Below are 22,254 nucleotides of genomic sequence, written 5' to 3'. Positions count from 1 at the left end.
ATAAATATTGTGGGAGAGCAGAAGGTAGAAATCTACTAATCTGCTAATTTTTTTAAGCAGGCCCTAAAATATAGGGGTATTAGATAAATGGTTACTATCTATAAAGAGACCTTCCTTTCTTGACTGGCCAATAACTGTGGGATGGTGTCTAGCATCCAGGCCACTCATTAGTCTCCGTCAAAAAGAGCTATCTGAATTACATAAAAAAAATGCTTATAGAGGAAACAGCAAATAAGTGTATATATGTACTTAAAAGATGGCAAGCATGAGAGTATGCATCCTGTAGGAGAGCAGAAAGTAAAAAGATGTACCAATAGTACTCATCTGCTAATCTTTTTTTAGCCAGTCTAAAAGGAAGCAACCCTCCAAGGGTGGGACTATTTGTAGGCATAATCAAACACCAAAAAATATCGACAAATATGTAAAAAAACGTTTCCTTCTTTTTGTTGAAAATAACAGTATAAAATATCCACAACTGGGTAGAGATACGGGCTAAAGGGGTATGGGCATAATAGAAAAGTACAAAAAAGAACTTCTACATGAGGGAGGACACATGAGATGAGACATCAATTCGTTTTGAGACTTGATATTGTGCTCTTCCTCAGGGATGTTCATGTACATTCATAAATAGAAGTACTAAAATACAAATAACAATAAATACATAACATATAAAAAAACAACATATAGAACAATGCATGAAACATGATGCATAGCATGAGATGACCACTGACCAGATTCCCAGGTGATGCCTCACTGTCAAAAAGAGCCCAAAATATATATATATATATATACATATGTAAGCAAAAGCACTGCTACGAAGTTGTCTGTGCTGATCCTGGAGCCTTGGCTCAACAAACAGTGTAGACGCATGAGGAGACCCCCGCTTGAATGGATAATGCCACTGGGTGTACAAATGTAAGCCAGAAACCCAAAAGGGATACACCTAAGGGCTGTATAAAACAAAATATGAGCCATACAAAGAACAAAAGAGAAAGGAAAAAGAACAAATAAAGAGAAGAAATTCTTCTTAAATATTTCTGAACAGAAAAGAACACAGAAAAAATATTCGCTATAGGTGTATGTAGCAGTATAAGAGTCATGTATATTCATATTAGAATCAAAATCATAGGCAAAATGTTAGAGGCCAGCACTTACATCAAACATGATAGTCAAATAGGGTTCGCATGCAGTTGTAGTTGCAGCCAATAGAGCACACAAAAGGGAGGTATTAACTGGATCAGTTCCAGACAACAAGTCAGCTAAAAACTAAAAATTGAGGCATGCCAGCATATCATTATTTCAATATAACAGGAGATATAACAAACCTCCTCATATAGCTCATATAATAAAGGGCTGTGAATACCTACCAGGCTGAAAACAAACAAAGGTGAAGCAGATGCTGTCCAAACAGCACTGAAACCCAGCAGGGTTCAAACTAGTTATATAGGTGTAGTGGTGCTCCATAATTATAAAAGATGACTGTTTGACATTTGAGAGGAACTCGGCTCCATCTAGTGGCCTAAATGACACATTACAGCTGCTCTGGAATTTCCTGTGATGTGATGTAATTTTCCTGTCAGGAAGTCTAGCAGATTACATCGTCCATAATGGATTGGGAGTACCAGGATGCACTGCTTCACCGCACAGCCTTCTGGGGGAAGCTTGATAAAGGAAGGGAGGAGCCAGGCTCAGCCCTTCTGGACTGGACTCTGAGCCAAGCAAGAAGCCAGCTCTGTGGATTGATGCTGTATGTTAGGCCAAAGCTTCTGGGCCTGAAGTGACTAAGTTGAAACGTTCCATCTTCAGCAGAAGACCCCTCCCGGGGTGGTGCTACATAGGCAAGACAGGCTTCAATAACAACCAACCCCTGAGATCTATATAGATGACCAACAGCAGCAGCCAGTAAGGTGAAGACAAGTGGGATGGCTCTTGAAGCACTCCCCTGAGCCAAGGGCGCGCTGCGCAATCACAACCAGGGGAGGAGTGATGCCGCGCTGTGTCATCTGCCCACTGGTGCATGACGCGGACGTGGGCGGCCGCAAAAGGGCGAATCGCAGAACGAATAGAGCTGCAGACTGACAGGGGACCGACGTTCGCCCACATAAGGTGTAACAGCCAGCACACACTCGAAAAGATAAGGGCAACCGAGGCATCCACAAAAATAGGGGACATCCGGGTAGCCCACATGTGCCAGGCGACACCACCCGACTGAAAAGGCCAGAACATGATCCCCACTCCGATCCTGCTCCGCAACCAAAACAAATGCAGGACATAACAATCACTGTAAAGAAGCTAAATTATAAGTAAGGCACATTGGATCAAACTGGTCAGTAAAATGATATGCATGCAGTAGGTTCATGCATGATCCCACAGTGCATACACGCTTACATCGATATCTGGCAAAATAAATAAATAAAAACACCCTATTTTTTGAAATTGTATAAAATAGAAAAATAAAAAAAAACATCAAAGTGACCCACATTATCTTTCCCATCCCCTTGACTGAAAGCCATCAAGATAGGACCTAAAGGAGGTCACCTCATTCAGGCCGGGTAAAGTAGTAGCATTGAGTTTAAAGATCTAAGGGCATGGAGTTCACCAGAGCTTTACAGGTTGCCACTGGAGTCCTCTTCCACTCCTCCATGACGACATCACAAGGCTGGTGGATGTTAGAGACCTTGCGCTCCTCCACCTTCTGTTTGAAGATGCCCTACAGATGCTCAATAGGGTTTAGGTCTGGAGACATGCCTGACCAGTCTGGATATAAGGCCTAAGACCTAAGATATAGGGGTTGTCCGTCTTGCAGCTATCACCACAACAGGGAGGGAAGTGGTATTTGCTACCTATATTGCAGAAAAAGAGGAGGAGGTGGTGAAGAGTTGCAAGAGTACCATCATCCCAATCATAGACCAAAACACCAAAAAATATCGACAAATATGAAAAAAACTTTTCCTTCCTTTATTTGAAAATAACAGTATAAAATATCCACAGCCCGGTGGAGATACAGGCTAAAGGGGTATTTGCATGATAGAAAAGTACAAAAAAAGAACTTCTACATAAGGGAGGACACATGAGATGAGACATTGATGCGTTTCGAGACTTGATATTGTGCTTTTCTCAGGGATGCTCATGTACATTTATAAATAAAAGTTCTAAAATACAAACAATGAATACATAACATATAAAAAACAACATATAGAACAATGCATGAAACATAAGCATTGCATGAGATGACCACTGACCAGATTCTAAGGTGATGCCTCACTGTCAAAGAGAGCCCAATATAAATATATATAAAAGCAAAAGCACTGCTACAAAGTTGTCTGTGCTGATCCGGGAGCTTTGGCTCAACAAAAGTGTAGACGCATGAGGAGACCCCCGCTTGAACCGATGATGCCACTGGGGGTACAAATATAGAGCCAGAAACCAAAAAGGGATACAACTAAGGGTGTATAAAATAAAATATGAGCCATACAAAGAACAAAATGTAGAGGGAAAAAGAACAAGAAAAGAGAAGAAATGATGTTCCTTATATATTTCTAAACAGAAAAGAATACAGAAAAAAATATTTGCTATAGGTGTATGTAGCAGTATAATAGTCATGTATGTTCATATTAGAATCAAAGGCAAAATGTTAGAGGCCAGCACTTACATCTAAAGAGATAGTCAAATAGGCTTTGCATGCAATTGAAGTTGCAGCCAATAGTGTACACAAAAGGGAGGTATTAACTGGATCAGTTCCAGACAACAAGTCAGCTAAAAACTAAAAAAGAGGCATACCAGCATATCATTATTTCATTGTAGCAGGAGATATAGCAAACCTCCTCTTAGAGCTCATATAATAAAGGGCTGTGAATACCTACCAGGCTGACAACAAACAAAGGTGTGAAGCAAATGCTGTCCAAACAGCGCTAAAACCCAGCAGGGTTCAAACTAGTTATATAGGCAAGACAGGCTTCAATAACAACTAAGAAATGTAATTAGATAGAAACATTGAATAGGCATACAGAAGGCTTGAGTTCCATATAGTTACATTGCTGAACAGGTTGAATAAAGACACCAGTATATCCAGTTCAACTTGGGTGTTTACAGATGTAAAATATATCTGTGTGTGGGTGACTACTATCTTCCTTATCCCTGTACATTGCACTCAGTAAAAAACACACCGGACACCACCTTCACATTGATACCACCAACTGCGGAAGGGAGTTCCACATTCCTACCAATCTAACAGTAAAGAACCCCTTATACAGTTTGAGATTAAACTGCTTCTCATCTATATTCCTTGTATGGTTGTGTGTTTTTAGCAGACCTTAAGGTTAATAGTTTCCTCCCAATGCTGGAGTCACCTTTCAAAGATGTGAATATTGTGATTTCCTCAGAGGTTCTCTGCCTAGTGTGTTACTTGCATGCATATTCTTAGCATCTAAGTGCATTATTTTACATTTTTATCATTTAATATTTTTAAAAGTGAAATTAACATAGCTTGATGTCCAGTGCATAAACATTAAAGCAGATCTTCACTGCATCTGAGCACCACAAACCAAAAAAAAAACGATTTCATTCATTTTTAATGTTCAGAGCTAACTCCCCCATTCATCCATGTCTCTATGCTTTAATTTGTTGAGAAATCACTTTGAAAAACAACCTTCTACCATTTCTGGCCAAGGCCATCTTGATTAAGGGCAATTGATTCATGTAGCATTTACTTCCTGGAATCTATCTGCCCTCAGCCCAAGCATGCATGTGCTTAGCTGAGAAAACCCCTTCCCTCTTCTGAAGGTTCCTGAGATGTATGACATAATTTGCCTAGGCAAGAAACCAGGACGTAACTGAAAAAAATGTGAAAATAAAAGTTTAAAACAAGTAAACATGATATACTTTCCTACCTATTTACTAATGCTAACAGCATAAGGATTCAAAATAATCAATGTTGATTGGGAGAGTGTAGTTCCACTTTAACCACTTGCCGACCGCCGCACGACTATCTACGGCGGCGGTCAGCCCCTCACAGGCAAAGTGACGTAGGTCTACGTCGCTCGCCTGTGAGGGTTTAGGGAGCGAGCGCGCGCCGCCGGAGGCGCGCTCCCGCTCCCGCGTGGTCACGGACCCCCCCGCGCGCGTGACCGGCGGACCCGATCGCCGCCGGCCACTCTGCGATCGGCGGGGGAGAGGGAGATAGTCAGGCAGCTTGTGTAAACAAGCTGCCTGTCATTCTCCTCTCTGTATGAGAGCTGATCACATGGATCTACTATGTAGATCCATTGATCACTCTGCATACAGTTGAAGCCACAGCCAATCACAGTTAGAATCACGCCCCTAGGGACACACACAGCCCCTCCCTCTCAAATAAAGTTAACCCCTTCACTACCAGTGCATTTTTACAGTAACAGTGCATATGTATAGCACTGATTACTGTAGAAATGTCACTGGTAACCCCAAAAGTGTCAAAAATGTCAGTCAAGGGTCCGATCTGTCCGCCGCAATGTCGCAGTACCGCAAAAAAAATCGCAGATCGCCGCCATTACGCGTTAAAAAAAAAAACAACAAAAATGACAAAAATCTTTCCCTTTGTTAGTAAACGCAATAACTTTTGCGCAAACCAATCAAAATACGCTTTTTGCGATTTTTTTTACCAAACATAGGTAGCATAAAACAAATTGGCCGAAAATATTAAAAAAATTTTGATTTTTACATTTTTTTTTGGGGGAATTTCATATAAAAAAAAGGGAAAAATATTGCTATTTTTGCAAAATTTACGCTCTTTTTTTGTTTATAGCGCGTGATCAAAAAATCGCACAGGTGATCAAATACCACCAAAAGAAAGCTCTGTTTGTGGGAAAAAAAGGACGCCAAATTCGTTTCGGTACAGCGTCGCACGACCGCGCAATTGTCCGTTAAAGTCACGCAGTGCCGAATCGCAAAATGCCCTCTGGTCGTTTAGCAGCCAAATCCTCCGGGGCTTAAGTGGTTAACCACTTGCCGACTGGCCTTAGTACATATACTGCGGCAGGTTGGCTCTATTGCGCAAAATGACATACCTGTACGTAATTTTGCGCATTAGTCAGCGGGGGCACGCCAATTGGCCAGAGGGGGGGGTCAATCAGCTGGTCCTGCAGACGTGATGTTTGCCTGCCACCCATGATTGCTCCCCAGAGAGATGGAACAGCGGTATGTCACAGATGAACACAGGATCTCTGTGTTCATCTAGTGAATCCATCCCCCCCACATTTACAAATCATACCCTAGGAACACACTTGACCCTTTGATTGCCCCTGGTGTTAACCCCTTCCCTGCCAATGTTATTATTACAGTAACAGTGCATATTTTTATTACTGTAGTAATGTCACTGGTTCCCTCAAAAGTGTCAGTTAGGTGTCCGATCTGTCTGCCGCAATGACGCAGTCCCGCTAAAAATCGCTAATTGCTGCCATTACTAGTAAAAAAAATAAAATAAATAAAAATGCCATAAATCTATCCCCTAGTTTGTAGATGCTATAACTTTTGCGCAAACCAATCAATAAACACTTATTGGGATTTTCTTTACCAAAAATATAGAGCTGAATACATATTGGCCTAAAATTATGAAAAAAAGTTTTTTTGTTTTTTTTTTATTGGTTGTGCTTTATAGCAGAATGTAAAAAATATTGTCAGTTACAGTAACGCAGAGCCGTATCACAAGAATTGGCCTGGTTTAAGGGGGTAAAACCTTTCAGAGCTGAAGTGGTTAAGGCAATATCTTTATATAAGAGGATATGAGAAAATACAACATATCTCAGATAGGGACATTGCATAAGACTTTGTATATGATGACAGTAAAGGGCCTCTATAAGGCACAGAACTACAAATTACTGACAACCAAATAGACGGATAGTAGGACTGCAATCCAAAAGCATTATAGCTATTCAGCATACCAAAGCACTGGATAGCGCTGATTATCATTATGGGGAAAAGACCCATTGTTAGAGTATTAAGAAATTAAGAAAAGAAGGAAAAGGACAAGGAGGAAATAGAGGTTAAAGAACAAGAGAATAGTAGAGAGGTAGACCTAAGAAACTCGTGATGATGACTTAGATAACCCCAAGATTGGGCTCAGTTGAATATACATAAAATTAGTCCAAGGGTCCCACGTCTCCTTCCTTGGGAGACCGAGGGTTTCTCTAGGTTCCCGCTACTCTAATCTTAGCAGCTTGAACATAAAACAAAACAATCTTTGAAATCTAAGAGGGATCACAGGCATAGAATCATTGAGCAGAGCAATTTGAGTCTGCTGCAGAACCGAGACACCTGTTACTCGACGGAGCAATACGAAAACTCCATTCCAAAAAGTACGTAATCTAGGGCGCTCCCACCATATAAGAAATATAGTACCACACATAGAACATCCTTTAAAACAAAGTGGTGAAGAATTAACATACATCTTAGCTAGATGAGAAGGGAACAAGTACCATCTAGTTAAGACCCTAATATCTGCCTCAATCAGTGAAGCATTCAAAACTCCTTGAAAAGAAGATCAGAGACGAGGGCACCAAGATTCCAGCTCTAGATCCAGAGAAAGGTCCGTGTCCCATCCGCATTGTATGACAACTTTTGAGAGGAGGTGAGTAGGAGTCTATAAATCATAGAAATAACCCCTCCCCCCACCATGCACCCTTGGTCTTTATTATACCATTTCTCATATTCAATTGGGGCGGGGGGCACTAATGTGTTAGACCCCCAACGTTTTCAGGAAATTAGAAATTTCCTAGAAAAACAGAACATTTCTGAGCGGGGCATCTCCAGATTTGTATAGCAGTACTGCAAAGTAAAAGGTCTGAAGATCCTGTGGGCTGACGCGTTTTGAGCAATTCCTTTTCTTCGGAGCCACACAAGAAGACTACCCACACCTTTCTTTTATAGCAAAATGACAGGAAACAGTTTCAAAGATGGGCATTACCGACCCGCCCCACTTGGGTGGGGTGGCTACCGTCAGCAACAGCTGCTAACAACAGCCCCTGAGCATAAACATCAAAAAAAAAAAAATGAGACAGATGGCCCCTGTGAAGATCTCCCCTCCTCCATGTCGGGCTCCTTGATAAGTACATTGATTGAAATAAGCAGGAGAAATGCTGTATACATACAGGATTTGGTCACGGGGCAGTGAAGACATCAGTTGAGGCCCTGATGGTGCGCTCCAAGTTGAAGTGCATCACGTGACAGGATCCGGTCTGAAATCTCTGTCCCAGTGAGGGCTGGAACGCAGGGCATGGCTACACTTCCTGAATGGTGTCCGCGGCGTGCGTTCCAGCTGCATTATCTAGGAAATGTCCATACTACATTGTGAATGGGGCACAGTAGATGTGGAGATTGGCGCCCTGAGTATAGGAAGATTTACAGTGGGCTGACTATTGCATCCCCATAGCTACATCCCCATGAGTATTACATCCCTATGTCTCACTGGACAGCAATAAAGACATCAGCAGAGGTAACAAATATCGAATGAAATGGCCTTGATTGTGACAGATCATATAGGGACTGTTACTGATCATACAGGGGTACTTTCTGGTGGATGATGTTTATGCCCAGGAACTGTTGTTGGCTGCTGTTGTTGGTTCCTTTGCACAGGAGCACAGGGATATCCTTCACACTGAATTCAAGCCTAAAGCTGGATACACACTATCCAACTTTTGTGGTTAGATTTCTTTCGGTTTTACCTTTTCTATGTAGTGCAAGGGCCTGCCTGATTGCATTCAAATTGAAAGTGTTTAGATTTACCAAAGCCATATAATATGAGGTCAAACCTAAAGGAAAAAGTCTTCAGAAAATCTTATAGTGTGTATGGCCCATAAGCCCATAAGTCCACTTTGTTCCCCCATTGGGCGAAGGGGAAATACATAACCACCTTTTATGGAGTGGTATTTGAGGAGATAAAAAAGATCTGTAGTAATTAAAGGAAAAGGAGCAAGAAAACATTTGAGAGAACAAATGTAGATATTCCAGAAAAAATTAAAAATACTATAAAAAGCATTAAATATACTGATAACGTGATCATTAGACAAGCAGACAAAGGGTGTGGATTGGTTATACAAGATAGAGAGGTGTACTTAGCAGAGGAAATTAGAGTCTGGCCGGACCAGAGTCTTGTAGAGAGGGAGAATAATCTCTTTATTTCTGGAGTCAGGGCCAGATTAACGTAGGGGCTATTGGAGCTGCAGCTCCAGGCCCCTACCTTTATATAGGCCCCAGGTTGGCCATATTCACTGTTACCGCTCTTCTGTCACTTGTAAACACAGAAGTCTGGCTTCTATGCTCGCTTCCCCAGGCAGCTCCCTCAGAACCTCCCCACACAGCACGAAGGCCGGACAAGGAGGGACAGTTGCCGATGCATGGATGTGTTTATGGGCTTCAGAGACAGCATCCCATGTGGAATTAGGCATGCATGGCTGCACCCTTCCTCCTCTGGGTGCATGCCAAGGCACGGCCCTTAAAGCCCTTCAAAATCCTCAGCACCAAGCCCATGATGCTCTTAATCCGGCCCTGTCTGGAGTGAATCCCCTTTTTTATGCATCCCAGTATTCTGTTGGCTTTTCTTGCAGCGGCTTTGCATTGCATGCCACTGCCAAGCCTGTTGTCTACCAGTACCCCTAGGTCCTTTTCCATCCTAGACTCACCCAGAGGTTTTCCCCCTAGTGAGTAGCTTGCTTTCTGGTTTCTGGCACCCAAGTGCATTACTTTACATTTTTCAACATTAAACCTCATCTGCATGTAGTTGCCCTCCCCATTATTTTGTTCAGGTCCGCTTGTAAGGTTTCCACATCCTGCATAGAAGATATTGGCATGCTTAGTTTAGTATCATCCGCAAATACTGAGATTGTTCTTGATATCCCCTCCTCTAGATCATTTATGAATAAATTAAACAGGATTGGTCCCAGGACAGAACCCTGTGGGACCCCACTTTCCACACCCGCCTAATCTGAGTACTCCCCATTAATCACCACCCTTTGCACTCTCCCATGGAGCCAGTTCTCCATCCAGGTACTCACCTTATGGTCCATACCTACCTTCCTTAGTTTGAACAGTAAGCGTTTGTGGGGAACGGTGTCAAAGGCCTTTGCAAAGTCCAGATACACCACATCCACAGGCTTACCTTTATCTAGGTGGCAGCTCACTTCATCATAGAAGGTTAATAGATTGGTTTGGCAAGAACGATTTTTCATGAATCCATGCTGATTACTACTAATAATACCGTTTTCATTACTAAAGTCTTGTATGTGGTCCCTTAACATCCCCTCCAAAATCTTGCAGACTACTGATGTTAGACTGACAGCCTATAGTTACCCGGGATATATCTCAGCCCTTTTTTAAATATTGGTACCACGATGGCTTTTTTTCCAATCAGCTGGCACCATACCCGTCTGTAGACTATCCTTAAAGATCAAGAATAATGGTCTGGCAATCACCTGGCTGAGCTCTTTAAGAACCCTCGGGTGCAAGCCATCCGGTCCCGGTGATTTATTTATGTTAAGTTTCTCTAGTTTAGTTCTAAGTCTATCTTCTGTTAGCCATGGCGGTACTTCCTGAGGTGTATTATTTAGTTTAGCATTACAAGCTGGGTTAGTGTAGCCCCCCGATTATTTTGTGAAGACTGAAGAGAAGAAATTATTTAACACTTTCGCATTCTCTCTGTCCTCTGTGGCCAGATTTCCTTTGTCGTCTTTTATGGGGCCAATGTGTTCTGGCCTCGCTTTCATACTGTTTATATACTTAAAGAAATTATGTAAATGTAGCGGGGTTAAACATGCCTAAAGACACTGTTTGATATGTGGGAAGGAACTAGGCTCCCTCTAGTGGTAGCTGCATGGAATTTCCCGGGCTGTGACTTCCTTTTCACAAGATGAAGAAACTACATCTCCCAGGCTGCTTTGCAAGATCCAGGAACTAGGCTCCCTCTAGTGGTAGCTGCATGGAATTTCCCGGGCTGTGACTTCCTTTTCACAAGATGAAGAAACTACATCTCCCAGGCTGCTTTGCAAGATCCAGGGTGCACGGCTGCACCGCACGGCACTATGGGGGAGGTTATTTAAAGGAGAGAGAAGCGCGCGAAGGGGGGCCTTTCTGCGCTGGACTCTGAGGAACCAGCGAGCGAGAGTGAAGGACTGACACTGGATATTGGGCCAGAGCCTTTTAGCCTGGAGGGACGACGTGGAACCGTCCCATCTCAAGCACGAGGCACATTCCTGGAGGTCATACTGCTGTTTGCCGAGACCGGAAGTCATCCGCCAGAAGGACCCCGCGCGGCTGGCATATAGCCAAAGGACTGAGACCGCAGTGGAAGCGCGCGAAGGAGAAACTTCTGTTGGTGAGAGGGCACATGCCCAATAACTGACTTTATCTGCTGAAGAGACAGTTTTATCTACAGATAGCGGTAGCGCAGCAGGAGGTGATAAAACCCCGGGGTTTATCACCATACTCTCTCAGGAGACTCATAGACAAACAATAAGGTCTGTAAAGGAGTCGCCAGAGGCTTATCTCTCTCGCAGAAGTTATTGCTCAGTTACGCAGACACCCTGCGGTGACAACTAACAGCTCGTTGTTTTCTCTCTCTTGATCTTTATTCCTAATCTGGATTACAAATGAGCTCTATTCAATAACCTTGCTAGCGAAGATCAACAAGAAAGAAGAGAACTCTGGGGGAGGGACTCAGATAGGCCCACCTACCTGGTACTGTGTCTAGCCTTAATGCAGGAGGAGTGTGGGGGTATTCTTTTACCTTTTTAAAGCTGTTTTAAATAACCTTTTATGGACTTGTATTGTATTGTATTGTATCTCCCCTATTCAATTTGATATATAGTAAACTAAGTTTGGTTAATTACAATCTTGTGCGTTGTTCCATTGTGTCACCCAGAAGGACTACTATTCAAGAAGGTAACAAGGTATTGTTGCATAGTGAAGTATTGTATTCCAACCTGTGTATCTATTTGATAGTCCAGTCCTATTCTGGGTCAGTTGTGCCTGAGGAGGGATCGAGCCAATTTGATTGGGTTGTTAGGCAGGGTGTAGACCCAATAATATAATCAGCAGCTCCTGCGGGGGTGGTGCTACACAAATAAGTTGCGCTAAATGTGATCTATGGAGGTATAAAGTCCACAAAGTCCCAACATTGATGACAGATGACAATATCCTGGGTATGATCCTAAACCGGGCTCCCTTAGGAGTGTACGCTTACCAGATTAAGGTAAGAATGAAGCGGATGTGCTCTTATGTCTTGTCACCTTGATAGAAGATCCAGGCCCATGTGAGCAATGGACTCAGAGGTCAATGGATCATGAAAAAAAATGTAAACAAACGCAATAGCGTAAAACCCAACGACTGAGTATATTATCACCTTGAGTGTGACTTAAAATATGGAAATTGGAATGTGTATAATAGAGCTACCACCAAGATAGCTAGTAAAAATGAGTGTAGTAAAAGAAAAATTGAAGAAATATAAGACCCCTACCAAAACAGATAAGGGTAGGTGCAAAAAAAAATATTCCAGTTAAGAGTTGCCTCTTACCAGACGATAATAATAGAAAGCCCAAGTGAAAGATGACAATATTGAAGATATGTGTTGGACCATCACCAGCTAGATCAGCCTCTTACCGAATAGAAATTAAAGGCAAGTGTATAAGATCAATCCAATGTGACACAGGATGCAATGCCAGAAAAACACCAGTAGGGGTCGCCTCTTACCAGATATTAAACTCAGCCAAGCTTGTATGAGAATCAATAGGCAGGATCCAAACATAGAATATGGGACAGGTCCTCGCAATCGACCATAGATTCACCAATCAAAAAAGAAGAAGAAAGGCTCCCATAGCGTAAAACCATACAATTTATTAGGAAAAAAAAAGAAGTACACTTACAATAGAGCAGGAAAAGTTGAGCAGAAATTGTGCAGCCGCCGGCCGGACGGCTTTCTCTCGCCCACACTCTCTTGGTCGCTATCGGATGACATCAGTACGCCGTGCCCTGACGACGTTTCGTCACAGATGATGTTATCAAAGGTCCCCCCTTTTACTATATACTTAAAGAGTTTCTTGGGGTTCTTTTTACTCTCTTCCGCTATATGTCTCTCGTGTTCTATTTTAGCCGCCTTGATTTCGCCTTTACATTTCTTATGACACTCTTTGTAATGCTTGAATGCTGCCAATGACCCCTCAGCCTTGTATTTTTTGAAGGCCTTTTCTTTAGTATTGATATGCATTTTTATGTTGTAGTTTAGCCACCCAGGGTTTAGTTTTGCTCTTTTAAATTTATTTCCCTTTAGAATGCACTGGACAATCCCTTTGTTTAGTATGCTCTTGAAGTACTCCCATTTTTCCTCCGTGTTCTTTGTTCCCAGGGTTCTATCCCATTTGATATTTTCTAGCAAAGAGAGCAGTTTTGGGAAATTGGCTTTTTTGAAATATTGGGCCTGATTCATAGTACGGAGAATTGGCGTTTCGGCTGGATTTTGCGAACCGGTGAATTTTCAAGTCTGAAATTGGTATTCAAAGAACGGCGGGCGGAAAATAAAGCCAACTGTGAGATTCATTAAGATCAACTAATGTCAGGACTGGACTTAAAAACAGTCCAGCTAAAAGGTGGACTAATTTTTTCAAAATCACAAAATATGGCAGGAAAAAAATAAAAAATGTGTGGGAAAGATGTGTTATATGATTTTGAGCTAAACTGCTTTTAAACTGTGTGAAAATGTTAAGTAGAAAAAAAGATATTAATAAAAGTGTAAATTGCAAAAATAGCTCCAGAGTCAATTTCTGGCAGATAGCTCATGTGAGCATGCTCCAAACCAAAAACTAGGCTGAAAATAACGTTTTTGAAAACGTTAGTGGGAGTTTTATTGAATTTGCGGCAAATACCGCCGCAAATTCGCGGTAAAACGGCGCTATTCCGGCGCTAATAAATTTTTTTTTTTTTTATTTTATTTTATTTTTTTTAATTTCTTTTTTTGCACATATCTATGTATGTCTATATATATATATGAATCACAAAAATAAATATATATATATATATATATATATATATATATATATATATATATATATATATAGATATATATGTGTGTGTATATATATATATGTATATATACATATATATATATATATATATATATATATAGATACCCAAAAAATAATTATATGTGTATGTATATATATATATATATATATATGTTTTTTATTTATTGATTTGCCTATGTGTATGTATGTATATATATATATATATATATATATATATATATATATATATATATATATATATATGAAAAGGAACACTAACACGGCTCCTCCCCGAAAATTAAACATTGTATATGTGTGAAATTAATATATTTTTGGGTTGGTTAGATATAGAAAGTAACAATAATATATGTTTTTTTGCATATGTGTATATATATATATATATATATATATATATATATATATATGCATAAAACACAATATATTATTGTTACTTCCTATATCTAACCAACCCCAAAAATATATTAATTTCACACATATACAATGTTTCATTTTTGGGGAGAAGCCGTATTAGTGTTGCTTGTCATATATAACAACATACAGTTGTAGGTAGTTCAAGGATTCGAACACCCAAATACACTGTTGCAAGGCAGCGGTGCTAACCACTTAACTACCTAAAGCTAATGACATTTTTTTCAAAGCATGTGTGATTTGTACTTTAAAAAAAAAAATAATGATATATATATATATATATATTCTATTTAGACCCAATTCAAGCTCAAATAATTTTTATTTATTAAAATTTTTTGATGGACTAATTTAATCAAACTATATTAATTTTTAGAGCCCATTCACATTAGCGCGACTTGTCAGGCGACTTGTCAGCCTGACAAGTCGCGGTATGTCACGGTCCATTGAGTAGTACAGGACCCGTTCTAATAGGAGCGACACAAGTCACTCCGACTTAGAAAAAGGGTCCTGTACTACTTTGGGGCGACCTCGGAGCGACTTGCATAGACTTCCAGTATGTCAAGTCTCTGCAAGTCGCGGTGCACAGCGGTGCACGCGACTTCACAGGTCACCCCCCGAAGTTGTGTCGCCTCAATGTGAATGGGCTCTTAAGGTGCCAGTGCATGTATGCTTGGTATAAAGATAACAAGAAACAAAAAAAAAAAAAAAAAAAAACCTCAGAGACCACAATTCCCAAATAATTAACCTAGTTTAGTAAAACTGTATATAATCAACAAATTTTTAAAAATAATCCTGCATGCTGGAAATTATATATAGGTGTTTAAAACATTTATTTCTGTGAAAAATTAGTATTTTAAACTTAAATTGATAGGCTAAGAAACTATCAGTGGCATATATTATGAAATAAATGTAACAAAGTGATTATGTTTGTGTAAATTGTGTTTTGCAAAAATGTTGCAAATATGTATTGAGCTTGAGCTTGAGCTTGATTAAATAAACTGACCAAAATATCCAAGTGGTTAGCACAGCTGCCTTGCAACAATGTATTTGGGTGTTCAAATCCCTGAACTACCTACAACTGTCTGTTGTTATATATGACAAGCAACGCCCCAAAAATAAAACATTGTATATGTGTGAAATTATTATATTTGTTGAGTGGGGGGCCATATTACTGTTGCTTCCTATATAGAGCCACATTACACTCTGAAAAATAGCAGTGTTTGAGCTTGCAAATCTGAGAATTTGCAAATTGATTGAACATATGCAGTGCAACCCCAGAACTCAGAATTCAACAACCCAAAAAAAGATATGTAGATATATATATATAAAAAAATTACTACATCAAGTCAACACACATAGGAAATGCTTTCAGTAATCTCAGAATGAGCACAAAGTGGCTTTTTCATTTAGACTAATGGGCCATACACACTATAAGATTTTCTGAAGATTTTTTCCTTTAGATTTACCAAAACCAGATAATATGAGGTCAAACCTAAACACTTTCAATTTGTATGCAATCTGGCAGGCCCTTGTACTACATAGAAAAGGTAAATCTGAAGGAAAAAGTCTTCAGAAAACCTTATAGTGTGTATGGCCATACATGATCCAATTTTCTTACAATTTTCTGTCCAATTTTCTTGAAATTTACCTTCAAGTATGTAGTACAAAGGCCTGCCTAATTGGATAAGTGAAAGTGTTGTTTAGCTTTGACATCACATTATGTGGTTTGTGGTTAATCTATCAGAAAATTGTACAACAAAAATTGAACATGTATGGCCATACACACTATAAGATTTTCCGTAGACTTTTTCCTTCAGATTTACCTTTTCTATGTAGTGCAAGGGCTTGCCAGATTGCATACAAATTGAAAGTGTTTAGGTTAGACCTCATATTATCTGGTTTTGGTAAATCTAAAGGAAAAAGTCTTCAGAAAATCTTAAGCCCCGTACACACGTACTGATCGTCGGCCGAACGATCGGCTGTCTTTTGTCCAGGGCTGTCCTGTCTGTTGAAAACTGCAAAAGACTGCACACGAATTTTGTCGGCCAACAACAGACGACTGCAGAAGTGATGTCATGTGATGGTTAACTTTCCCTGTGTTTTTTCTTTTCTGAGCATGCCCAGTCTTGCAAATCAGCCGATTGTCGGCCGAATTCTGTACTGACTGGCGAACAATCGGCCGTTCTGGTGTTGGCCAACAAAAATTTTAATGCCTGCACGACAGATTCTGTTCGGCCGAAAATGCGCTGTCGGCTGTCGGAAGCATCATACTAACAAGCCTACAATCGGCCGATCAGTCGTCGGCCGAATATTTACGGCCGAAGATCGGTACGTGTGTACGAGGCATTATAGTGTGTATGGCCCATTAAGCTGGCCATACATGTTCAACTTTTGTTGTACAATTTTCTGGTAGATCTACCACAAACCACATAATGTGAGGTCAAAGCTAAAAAAACACATTCACTTGTATCTAATTAGGCAGGCCTTTGTACTACATACTTGAAGGTAAATTTCAAGAAAATTGGACAGAAAATTGTAAGAAAATTGGAACATGTATGGCCAGCCTTAAGCCTCGTACACACGTACCGATTGTCGGCCGTAAATATTCGGCCGACGACCGATCGGCCGATTGTAGGCTTGTTAGTATGATGCTTCCGACAGCCGACATCGCATTTTCGGCCGAACAGAATCTGTCGTGCAGGCATTAAAATTTTTGTTGGCCAACACCAGAACGGCCGATTGTTCGCCAGTCAGTACAGAATTCGGCCGACAATCAGCAGATTTGCAAGACTGAGCATGCTCAGAAAAGAAAAAACACACGGAAAGTTAACCATCACATGACATCACTTCTGCAGTCGTCTGTTGTTGGCCGACAAAATTCGTGTGCAGTCTTTTGCAGTTTTCAACAGACAGGACATCCCTGGACAAAAGACGGCCGATCGGTCGGCCGACGATCAGTACGTGTGTACGAGGCATTAGTCTAAATGAAAAAGCCACTTTGTGCTCATGCTGAGATTATTGAAAGCATTTCTTATGTGTGTTGACTTGTAAGAAACTTTGATCATGGATGGTCAGCCAAACACTCATTAGTGAACTGGTGATTTTGGTTTAGGAACCAACAGACCCAATTAATTACTTTGCTGGGCGTTTCCTATACTGGGTGGGTGTAGTTTAACCAAGGTTATATAAAGGGATGTATGAGATCATATCATTTGGCCTGTGGAAGGGCCACAGGTCTTTATGTCCGAATTTGCTTTTGGGGTGGGTGGGGGTTTGCTGGCATGCCTAAAGATCCATATTGCAGTAAGTGTATTCTGTTGGATGAATACTTTTCATGCTCTAACTGTTTGGTATAGTTTTTGCAAAGTGTGTCTTTATGTACTCTATACATGTTTTTTTTTTTATTTTCATGCCTCTGTGTAGCTGTATGTTCTACTGATTTGATGGTATTTAAATGAAAAGGCAGGCTCATGCAAACAATTAACATAAAAGTATGTTGGGTATGTTTTATGCTTAATACTAAGGTGTCTACAACTTATTTTGCTTGACTTTTGGATATTGTAACCTCTATCTATCCATCATATGTTGTATCTTTGCACTGTAATTTGAATAAAAATTACTTGATTTGGGGGTTTTGGGGGGGGGGGGCATTGCATATTTCACATTTCACATGCTTGCTTGAGTGATTACTGATGTTTTATACATGTTCAATAAAGCTTATTCATTTGTACACAGCTCCTGTTTTTTTGTTTTCTTTTCTTCATATTTGTCTAGATGTAATTCAGATATCTTTTGTGTCTGTTGAATGTAATCCATTTCTTGTATTTTTTGTGTGTGTGCAATGGCAGTACAGTATGAACTTGGGTAGGGTTTCTCCATTTACTCCAGCGAAGTGTGGGTGTGTGTGTGTGTGGGGGGTGTGTGTGGGGGGTGTGTGTGGGGGGTGTGTGTGGGGGGTGTGTGTGGGTGTGGGGGGTGTGTGTGTGGGGTGTGTGTGTGTGGGGTGTGTGTGTGTGTGGGGTGTGTGTGTGTGTGGGGGGTGTGTGTGTGTGGGGTGTGTGTGTGTGTGGGGGGTGTGTGTGTGGGGGGGTGTGTGTGTGTGTGGGGGGGTGTGTGTGGGGGGGTGTGTGTGTGTGGGGGGGTGTGTGTGTGTGTGGGGGGGTGTGTGTGTGTGTGGGGGGGTGTGTGTGTGTGTGTGGGGGGGTGTGTGTGTGTGTGGGGGGGTGTGTGTGTGTGTGGGGGGGTGTGTGTGTGTGTGGGGGGGTGTGTGTGTGTGTGGGGGGGTGTGTGTGTGTGTGGGGGGGTGTGTGTGTGTGTGGGGGGGTGTGGGGTGGGGGGGTGTGTGTGGGGGTGGGGTGGGGTGGGTGTGTGTGGGGGGGTGTGTGTGGGGGTGTGGGGGGGGTTGTGTGTGTGGGCTAAATTGTAAGAAAAAATTAAAGTGTTTATGTATATATTTAGCTAAAAATATATAAATTAAGGAATAATACAAAATTTCCATTCAGTCGCTGTGGATGAATGTAACCAAAACATTTTAATAAAAAAATCACTAAAAATGATTACTAAATAAAAGATTGCTACAGCGCTCACTCACCTTTTTAGTTGGCTTAGGTCAGTGACAGAGGCGTAACTAAAACCTTCAGGCCCCGGTGCAAGAAACCATGCAGGGCCCCCCAGACACCTGGCCGGGGCCCTTCCCTTTAAGCCTGGGGCTCCTCCCACTCATCCTGGGGCCCTTCACTCTCATTGCAGGGCCCTTTATTACGGTCCCGCAGTGGGACCCATTCACAAGTTCTGCAGTTGGCCCAGTGAGGGGGGGGCAGGGGAGCACACAGGGGCCCAGAGATAGCAGAGCACAAGTGAACTGGATAGGAGTGTCAGGGGCAGCATACAGAGGAACCAATCTCCTCCATTTTTCTCCTGCAGCTACAGGAGGAAAAAGGAGGACAGTGGTTTCTCTACATGCTGCCCCCGCCGCCCCTCCTATCCAGGTATACAGTGGAGCTGCACGGGCCCCCTGGAGCATGGGGCCCGGTTGCAGTTGCAACCCCTGCAACCCCTGTAGTTACGCCCCTGGTCAGTGATGAACCTTGGCAACACAGGTGTTTTGTAACATTTCCCATGATGCTCACCTACACTGCAGAGTACATGAGCATTTTGGGAAATGTAGGGCAAAAACATCTTGGGGGGGGGGGGGTTAAGGGTTACCATCACTGGCCTAGGTAAAACATTTCCAATACATTTTAGTTGTCTGTGTGCGCCATTTTTAAAATAAAGCAAAATCTCTTTACAATAAATTGCAAATGGCACATTGGCGTTTGCCCTGGACCAGAAATGACACCAAATTGGCTTGCACACATTCCAGCAAGTGGTCACAATCAACTGGCTAATCATGGTGAGGGCCACTTTCAGCTGTGAAGAAATGGCATTCATATGCAAAGTAAGTGTGTGTGTGTGTGGGGGGGGGGGTCTGTGCTTGTAATCAGAGCATTGATTACCAGTGCAGACCCTTGGGGGATGCCACTAGAGCCACCAGGGATGCCCACCCATGCCACCATTGATGCCAATCAGTGCTCAGGGAACCTGTTAGTGCCCTCCTCATCAGTGCTGCCCATCATTACCATCTTTCAGTGCTGCCCACCAGTGCCAATCATTGCCCACCAGTGCCACCTATCAATGCCCATCAATGCTGCATATCAGTGCCACCTATCTATCTATCAGTGCTGCATATTAGTGTCTCATCAGTGCCTGCCAGCGCAGCCTCATCAATGCTCGTCAGTGCAACAAAAAACATATTGATTTACCAAATTTTATTACATAAACAAAAACACATTATTTTGGGGGTCAAACATTTAGGTCTTCTTTTTGCCAATAGAAAAAAAACCTTGCAGTGATCAAATACCACCAAAAGAAAGCACTATTTTTTATGAAAATACTGTCATACATTTGTGTTAGGTACAGGGTTGCATGACCGCACAATTGTCATTCAAAATGCAACAGTATAAAAAGCTGAAAATTGGCCTGGGCAGGAAGGGGTGTAACTGCCCTGTAAGGAAGTGGTTAACTATTGAAACATGGGAATAAATATTCCAGGGGTAATCATGCTCAGCTCAATGGTTTAGTGGTTAGTGTTCCTGGCTATCAACACTGAGAGCATGAGTTCAAATCCCAAGTGTGCCATCACCTTCTTAAATTTTAGACAGCTATAAATAAATACTGAAACTTGGCAAATGCATAATTGCACCCTGCACATATGCATGTTTGTTTCTTGAATATACAAGGCCATTGACATGCAATTTTAGGTGATGTAGCCAATGTATTACTATGTGGCCAAAATAAAATTATGGCACACAGGGTGTTATCATGGTTGGGCCTTGAACTCATGACCTAGCAATCTTTAGCTGTGAGCTTAGCCCACTACACCAAAGTGCTGAATACAATCAGATATGCCTGAAAGTTTCAGATGAATAAAGAATGAAGACTGCTAATTAGACAGCTGTGTAGTCTGCTATTAGAAAATCTAAAGGTTAAAACACATAAGATACATAACTATACCTTAAAATTAAAATAAACCATAATAAATGACATTGCTGTGTAATAGTGATTCAGAATAGACAAATTTCCTTTTATGAAAAACACAAAGGGATTTTGGCTAACTCCAAACTCAAATTCAGCCTAAGTTAACTCCAAACCCGAATTCAGTCTAAGTTAACTCCAACTCCGAATTCATTAAAGCATCTAGTTGATGGTTTAACTCCAGCCACTTACCTAATTAGGATGCAATGAGTTTAGGCTGGAGTTATTTCTGGAGAAGTGAGCAGCTCTACTCCAAACTTATACTGAATTAGGCCCTCAGTGTCCTTATATTACCCTTGTGTTTACTATTACTATAATTAATACTGAAACTAATTGACCTATGGTCACTGTTTCCTAAGTTGCCCCCTATTTCTATATCCGTGAGCAGGTCTGTATTGTTGGTAATCAGTAGGTCAAGTACCGCATTGTTTCTTCTCGGTGCGTTCACCATCTGACCCATAAAATTGTCTTGCAAAACATTTAGGCACTGCCGAGCCTTGGCTGAATGCGCGGTTCCTTCTGCCCAGTCTATATCTGGATAATTAAAGTCCCCCATTATAATGAATTTCCCATCCTTGCTGCCAATCCTATCTGTAAAAGGAGGTCCGCCTCCCACTCCTCCCTCTGGTTGGGGGGCCTTTAGCATATGCCCAATATTACCTTCCCTATAGTGCCTTCCCTTTTAAGTTCTACCCATAGGGATTCTGCCTCGTCCATAGCTCCATTATTAATATCATCCCTCATATTTACCTGTACACTGTTCTTAATATACAGACATACCCCTCCCCCTTTTATACCTTCTCTATCTCTGCGATAAAGGGAATACCCCTGAATGGTCGCCATCCAATCATGAGAGTTGTCAAACCAAGTCTCTGTTATCCCCACAAAATCTAAGTCCTCCTCAAACATCAGCAGCTCCAGCTCTCCCATCTTGTTGGCCAGGCTTCTGGCATTGGTATACAAACCTCGTAATTTTGACCGGTTGCATACCATATCCTTATTTGATGTTGTTTTTAGGCTGCTCTTGTGATTTTTCCCCATACCCACCTTGGATTTAGGAACTCTGAACACCCTACCTCTAATGTCCCCATTTGTGCCCTCTGAATCTTGCTCCCCGCTGGCTAATTCTACATCTGTACCCTCCCCCCCACCACCTAGTTTAAAAGCCCCTCTAACTTTTTGGCCATCCTCTCACCCAGTATGGTTGCACCCTCCCCATTTAGGCGCAATCTGT

The sequence above is a fragment of the Pelophylax lessonae genome, assembly GCF_965119305.1.
Source record: "Pelophylax lessonae genome assembly, chromosome: 2".
Taxonomy (NCBI): domain Eukaryota; kingdom Metazoa; phylum Chordata; class Amphibia; order Anura; family Ranidae; genus Pelophylax; species Pelophylax lessonae.
This window is presented reverse-complemented; position numbering follows the sequence as displayed.